The sequence below is a fragment of the Thunnus albacares genome, chromosome 20 (genome assembly GCF_914725855.1).
Source record: "Thunnus albacares chromosome 20, fThuAlb1.1, whole genome shotgun sequence".
Lineage (NCBI taxonomy): Eukaryota > Metazoa > Chordata > Actinopteri > Scombriformes > Scombridae > Thunnus > Thunnus albacares.
The window spans coordinates 8,304,867-8,313,122 of record NC_058125.1 but is presented as its reverse complement, the minus strand read 5'-3'; positions in this window follow the sequence as shown (position 1 = coordinate 8,313,122).

Below are 8,256 nucleotides of genomic sequence, written 5' to 3'. Positions count from 1 at the left end.
AGTTATTGGTAACTTTACTTCCTTACCTGAGTCTATCAAATCCCTTTATTTGCAGAACACTCTGCCTTCCCTTTGAGGTGGATGTGTACCTTTAATGTAAATTTATAGTATCAAAGTAATGAGCTTTATATGACGTTAAGGCCTTTAACCATGAAGATGAAGAAGAGAACCATGCAGAAATTAGACTTATCTTATCTAAATCATAAGTTTAATCAATCAGAATTTATAGGAGCAAGCCTCTTTTTGACATGGTATATAGTAGTTGTTAATCAGAAGTGACTGCACCAGCAGTAGAAAATTAATTCTTTATTTAACAAAACATCACCTATGTCAGATGAAATCATACATTTCATTGCCTGTAATGTTAACTTGTTAAAAAGGTGAAAGACAATATGAAATCTTTTCTCAATAAGTATCAGCAAGGAAATTGTGTCATCATTACTTTCACCAACATGACATACTGTAATTGAAAACTGTCATATGCATATACAGATGCACAAGGACCCCCTACATGCTAACATCCATAGTGAACCCCCACATTCCTTCTCTGAAATGGTACAGCTGTCGAATACCAACACTTTGGTGCAGCTGTTGACCCCTAAGGGGGCAACAATTGATTGTAACACCTACTCTAACACCCCACAGTGTGCATAAATATGCATGTACACACACACACACACACACACACACACGACAACATTTCCTGACATTAGAGGCTTGGAAACATACAGCTTTCTACTTGTGAATGAAGCTGAAAAAAGATATAAGACGGAAAATATGCGGAGACAAAAGGAGTTGGGGGAAATGAGCTATTGATATGTGTTTGATCATGTTTCCTGGAGTTGAATGCCTTAATGTCAATCTTAAACTTTTCCCACAGTTATATGAGTTTATTTCAGATACAACATTGATATGACCGTTTGCATCCAGGTGGTTAAGTAATTAAGTACAGTAGTTATGTAAAATATGTTTTCTGAGCTTAGAAAATACAGTATATCTACCACATCCCCTTTACCTGCTCTAAAATGCATTTCTCTGAGGTTTCCACTCCTTTCATTGTTTTTTATTGTCAGAACATACATCTTGATTCTTTATCAAGGAATGTTTTGTTCCCTCCATTATCAGGGCACTGAAACATTGACCTTGCACTTCTTAGCTTTTGTTTACATGCAACATTTGTAATCTTGGAATTTAAGCTTAATCTACTGTTGCATGCTTTGTGGATAAGAACGTATAAAGTAAAGTTTAAAGTAAGAGCGGGTTCAGACTGTATGGCTTTCAGTGGGGTGTTAACAGAGACAGGAAGTGGAGGTGCCTGGCCCAAGAATGTCTCTGCTCCCAGGTCCCACCCACAGGAAATGCCTGTCCAGCCTGTTTGAGTCTGCACCGAGGAAAAAGAAGTCTCCTGTTAGTGCAGACTGAATTTGGCTTATGACGCGAGGAAAGGATGGATGCACGGATGGAGTTTGAATAATGAGGAGGCCGGCTTTCTGCTTAGTTTAGATAAGCAGATGTCTGATGATTTTCAGAGGTGTTCTGGTGATCTGGTTGGGTCAGGGGGTTACAACCCAGGGAAGCTGAAGACTAAACAGTGAACACACATTCCTGAACTCTTAAATTAATCATTTTCTGGAGCCGGCATGCGCAGAGACAACACCGATGGGAATATAAAATGCCTTTCCATTCTCTAATTATCTTAAGATGTGTGGTATTAGCTGGCTTCGGTGTATTGTACGCCCATGTTTTGTGAGCGCTCGTCCAGCCGTTTCTTCTCCTCTTTCTCTGTCATTATTGTGCTGCGAATATTTTCCACTGCACCCTTAAGCCACTGATCTAATTATACTACTTTGTAAATACTTCCAGATATCTTTGGTTAGACTATTTCAGCATCGTTCCAAACTCAGATGTAAAAAGGCTTGTGAAGAGCCAAGTGATGATCTCTCACTGGACTCGGTTTTCATTAGACTTATGGGTCTCCAAGAGAAAGATGGCTGTCAAAGTGAAGCTGGAAAGAATGATTAAACAGTTCAAATGAAGACATTGTCACTGTTTGTGCCGAGTAATAGACATAGATGGAATTCAGTTTGCATTCATTCATTAAACTATATAGTTAAAAACTTAAAAACACCTCCTGCCAGATGATACACATGTCTTCACTACATTCTGCAGTGTATAAAAAAGTGACACATTGCCACAGGCTTAATTTCTTTTAAAGTGAATCCCACAACATCTCCACCAAAACTGAGAAGGAACCATCAATCAAATGCAATTTCTTACATGCACTTAATTAACTTTTTCAACGTGTGCATGTACGAAATAATCCTTTGCTGTTGGTTTGCAGTTTAATTTCCTATTCTAACCTCATTTATTTTAGCTGAGGGACGTGCATTGGAGCCGCTCAGTGAAACCGCACTCTTCCACTTAACAGCTCCATTGGGACGGTTGCCGGGTTTTTGGTCACGAGCACTTGAGACCGAGCTCCCAGACTCTCACAGTCCATACAGGGATTTTAACTTGTATCCTTCAGGTCATAAACCCGCCTCAGTGACCTTTTAGGCTGCTGCTAATGAACATATAACCATCTTTTAGAGGACTTTAACAAATAACCATGCTTTCGTAACCCACCAAATGACTCACAGTCCTCTTATTCCCTTAAAACACATGCTGTCACTTAAACTGTATTAAAGGGGAACATTGTCTACATGTGATGCTTTTGATTAAACAATGGAATATGAATGTGAACAGAATACAAAAGACTATGATGAATAATGATTAGAATATTTGAAAAAAACACATGACGTTACAACAAAAGATACTTTGAGCATGCTAACACAGTGGTTAACATTGTTTTGTCTGATGTAACCCCACAGTCCTATCAGATAAGCTTGAGTATTCCTTCATCAACACTGTCAATGAAGGGATACTCAAGCTTATCTTATTCCACATGTATTCCTTAGAAATTATTTTAAATTGAGTGTTATTTAACAGTATTAAGTATATCAAATTGTTACAATATTTTTTGCCCATTAACAGCATGGCTCTATGGATGTCTGTCTGTCTGTCTGTTGGTCGGTCCATCACTTTGGAAACATCCCAGTATATGAGTATATCATAATATATACTGTAGATTGCCATGAAATTTTCTACAGACATTCATGGTCCCCAGAGGAGTCCCAATGACTTTGGTGATCCCATGACTTTTCATTTAGAGCCACCAGCAGGTCAAAGTCTTAACATATATAATGAAATATCTCAAAGTCTGTTGGATGGATTGGCACAGACTCTAATGGTTCCCACATGATGTATCCTAATGACTTTGGATTTGTTGGTTTGAGTGAAATGTCTTGACAAAAACTGGACAGATTGCTATACGGTTCAGATGTTAATGTTCCCCTCGGGATACATTGTAATAACTCTGGTGATAACTTTTAACTTTTCCTCTGGCATCATCATCAAGTCAAAAATATGAGTTTGTCCAATACTTCTGTTTATGACCACATATCTGCGAAACTAATGACATTCCCATCAGCCTCAGCTGTACTTTGTGTTTACAAGCTAACTAGCTAAACTGAGATGGCGAACATGCTAAACATCAGTATGTTAGCACGGTGATGTTAGCATTCAGCTCAAAGCTCCACTGTGTGGGCTGCTAGCATGCAGGCTCGTAGTTTTGTTTGACTGTAAAGGACCTTTCAAATAGTTTTAATTAACCAGGTCAGTATTCAGGTAATTAAAACATCAGATTGGAGTGTGTTGACCCAAGGGAGGCTGAGAGAGCAAAGATGATCAAGAAGATCAATGTCGAGTTAAACCATCAAAGACAAGAAGGAAAGAGACAGAGACATGATTCAAATAAAGACAGAAGAGAGAGGGAAAGGACTGTATGCGTGGCTCCTCTGTTCCAGTGTAGCTTGAGTTGCAGGCTAAGCCAAACTTTATCCGTCCCTCTATACCCACAGTCTGACTGCTCCATCTGCCAGCAGTTCCCAGAGGAGATGCCACACACACACACACACACACACACACACACACACACACACACACACTCCTCTGTATTGCCTGCACACACATGTTCCTACAAGCCCCAAAACTGACATACACACACACACACACACACACACACACACACACACACACACACACACGCACACACATGAACTGAAGAAATAAGAGCTGAAGGGTAGGGTGGAGTCCATTTTGCTTTCTCAGCAAATCCTTTATTTTTGCACCTCAGCAGCAGCGCAGGCATCATAAGTTACCTTCAAGATATGGCATTTCTATTTCCCACTGTGAAAAAAAAAGAAAAAAGTGAGGCTGTGTGTATTTTAGTAATCCCTTGCGTGGTCAAACTGTGTGGGTATCTTGTGGCCTGAGTTTGAGTGTTGTTACGAGCGGTGCAATGAGCAGAGTGAGTGGATGTGACTATAAACAGAAGGGCTGAAAAGGAAGGTTTTACGACCAGCGGGCACAGTCGAAAAGCTGGAAAACAACAAACAATTTGGAAAAGAAGTTGCTCATTGCCTGCTAAGCGCGGTCACAGTGGAGCGGAGCTGACATATAACATCAAACTCTATATAAGGAGACCCGCTATGGTTCTTTCTCTCATTCCTTCCATTTGTCCTTCTTCTCTTCTCCCCCCTCCAATCCCTCTCTTTTCCCATTGGCTCGGGGTGAGGAATGCTACCCAGTGGTGGCTGGGCACCAGGCCACGAGGAGACAGGCAATCACAGCAGCAGAGCAGGAAAAAGATGAGGAGAAAAGGAGAAAGGACAGAGAGACAGAAAGCCTGGGGAAGAATGAAAGAGCAGAGGAAAGAGAGTTATGATGGATGAGCATTGAATGACAGAATACCATAAACCATTACTGCTTGTGCCTACATGTACAGTACCTCTCAGTGTAGCAGTTCTTCTTATCTACTTTTGTGTCTGCATGTTGTTGTCCTTTTACTGTCCAAGCAAGGAAGAATAGAAAACCTGGATGTTCATGAAAAACCTCAGAAAATGAGAAAATGAAGGACAAATCCACCTTAAACTGTATTTAACAATAGAGACATACTGACAGCAGGTACAGTGGAATATGAAATACGTCTGCACACTAAAGACATAATCAGTAATTATAACCCTAGCCCGAACCCTAATCCTCCTAACCCTAAGTCTATATCCTGAGATTTTCTTAAAATCAAAGAGAAAGGGTCTTTCTGGACAACAGTGATATTAATTGTTAAATAGGCACAGAGTCAAATGCAGTTCAACCACAGCTTGCATCATCAGTGGAGGAGAGGCAGCTCAGAGAGAGAACCCTGGCTGTTGCCAAAAGGCAACATGGGAAATGTAGTTGATCACTAACCAAAGTAAAAATGGTCATGGTAGTGTGAAAGTGATAACGTTAAATTACACTTCATCAGCAAATGACTCATGAAGTACATAAAAACACCACAGATTGATGATAAATTGCAGTAGAATAAATTTGTTTTTTGTTTTCTTTACCTGTTTGGACTCAAATCTTCTACTTTAAAGCAGCTATAATCTATATTTTATATTAATAATGGATCAAATGACTATATGTAAATTAAAGGCACTCATAGTGACAAACCCACAGATAATTATCATCCAACTGTACACTTCAACTCAACAAAGAGTTTTAGTAGCTTTCAGCCTTGTTTTGGTTTTCAGTCATTTTTCAGGTAGGTTGTAGGTTACAAAATCGTCTCTTTAGGGCGCTGACTAGATCCTTTTCTTGTTTCAACAATATATGGAAGTTTCTTGTTTGAACAACTTACCAACCTACAACGAGTTTGTTTTAATGAGAAATGTTCATTTGTAAAATAACAAGAAAGTTTTGTGATATAACAAGATAAAGTGTTGTTATTACAAGAAAACTTTCTTGTAAAATCTGAATCATTTGGTATCTCATCTCAGAAAACGATGGCAGCAATATTGTGCCATACTTCTACACTTAGGTTATCCTTTTGAGCAATTAGCTGGAAACATCAGGCCAACTCAGCTGCGGTATTTGTACCTCACAATTTTCGAGCAGCAGTCTGTTGTACCTTGTCAATTCGTAACCCCCCAATTAACTCCAAGCAACAACAAACACACAGAATGTGACAAAGTTTAGCTGTCGCAGAAAAACCCTCAAACCTCTCAAACCTGTTTCTTCCTCGTCATACTGAAATAGAAATGTCAATCAACAGACTCTCCACACACACTGCTATTTTCACAATTAAAACCTGCTACCACAGTTACACAAACACTGTTATTTAGATACCACCAAGCCAAACATACAGACAACTAATTACAGTGAGGTGAGTGAAATCACACTGATGCTGCCACCCGACAGACCGGCTTCGATTGGCGTCCACTTGTTGACACATACTGTTTGTCTAAATACTCATAGAGCATGTACGTAAAGCTCTAGGTTAGTATGATTGGTGGTTTTGTTCGAGCTTCATTCGAGAGGCATGTCTGAGGTGTCTGTCTGTCTGTGAGTGAAGCCAGCACCCATGAGGTCAGTCTTCCAGGTCAGTCGTCCCTACACAAAGACCACAAAGGTCAGACATTGACATTCCTCACAACACAAAAACACACACACACACACACACACACTCCTGTCCTGACCCCTCTCCTTTCTAGGCCTTGGACATCACCAACCAATGGATTACTTAAGTAAACACATAGTACAGTTTATATAAGCATCTCTGTCATCACACCTTCAGATTCACAGGCTTTGACGAGAGAATCCATACTCACATTCACACAGACATACAGCACAGAAAACAGCATTGCTCTGCCACATACCTCCAGGTCTGTAAATAGCCTCCCTTCCTCTACACCTTTCCCTTCCTTTGCCTCTTTTGACAGCCTATGTGAATCCATAGATCATCCAGCTTCTGAAAGGTGACACGACTGAGGTCATAGGCTGAGACATGGACACAGTGTGTGTATGCGTGTGTGTGTGTGTGTGTGTGTGTGTGTGTGTGTGTGTGTGTGTGTGTGTGCAGTGGGGTTGGACATTTAGATAAAGACAGTAGTGTGTGGAAGGTCTAGACCAATGTATCACCACATCGATGTGCCTTTTACTGAAAGAACAACTTATCTAAAACATAATAAAGCCTTATTTTTCATATACCAGATGTCAGATTTAGCTCATCCTATTATAATGTCTGAATCACATTTAATTTGTGCCAAAAATGTCTTTTAAAAAAGACTCTACAGCCATAGTGGCTCTGTCAGGTTGTACTTAGGCACAACAGTGCTTTGAGCTAAATGCTAACAGCATGCTAACATACTCATAATGAGGTATAATGGTATGAATAGTGGTGTAATGTTTACCATGTTCACCTTAGTTTTTGTGTTAGCATGTTAACAGACTGACATTGCCATGCCTAGAGCCATGCCGTTATGGCTAAAAACTCAACAGAAGCTCTTTCCAAATGTAACGATGAAGTAAAATAAAAAGTCAATTTGTTCATACTTTGATGAGGTCTGCAGACTTTGTGTGTGTGTGTGTGTGTACATGTGTAACTTTTAAGAATGTCTTTTTTGAGGTGAACTGTTTCTTTAAATGTTTGATGTATAACTGCCTCTGACATGATGGAGGTAGCCTGATGTTCAGACTGAAACTGAACTGTCTCACCTCATTCATTTACTGTGACCTCGTGTTCATGTTGATTTCTGTTTGAGAGGAGGGTTTACTTTATTTTGTTTAGTCCTAACAGTACTTTCCGTCCTGCCGATGTAATGTTTAGTCAACATGTCAGCTGTGGAAACAAAGAGCAGCTAACACGATGATTCCTCAGAACAATTAAAAAATATGTATGTACTTAAGAGTTGTAAGTTGACTTATAGAAACATGTACAGGCACATCAATTTCATAAATGCTTGTTGCCATTTTTGAGGTCATTTTCTTGTTCTTAGCTTACACGGCTGGTAGGAAGATCCTGCCAACCGAGCTCTGATTGGTTGATTGCTTCTCCAATCGAGGGAACCGTCTGTTAATGAGCACAACATTGAACCTATTTGGATTGGAGATGTGGGCAATAATTCATACATGAAACATCAAACCATCAAAGAGACACAAAAAAAGGTTGTAAATTGCAACTAAAATGTATTTTCTCTCCACATGTTAATTACTTTGATTTTTTTCAGGATTGTTTGCTTTTGGTCCCTTTCGGTATGTTGGTCTGGTCGTGATCTAAATACTGCTTGAAAGGCTTTAAAACTATAAAGGACCTCAGTCTCAAAGCCCTTATCAGTT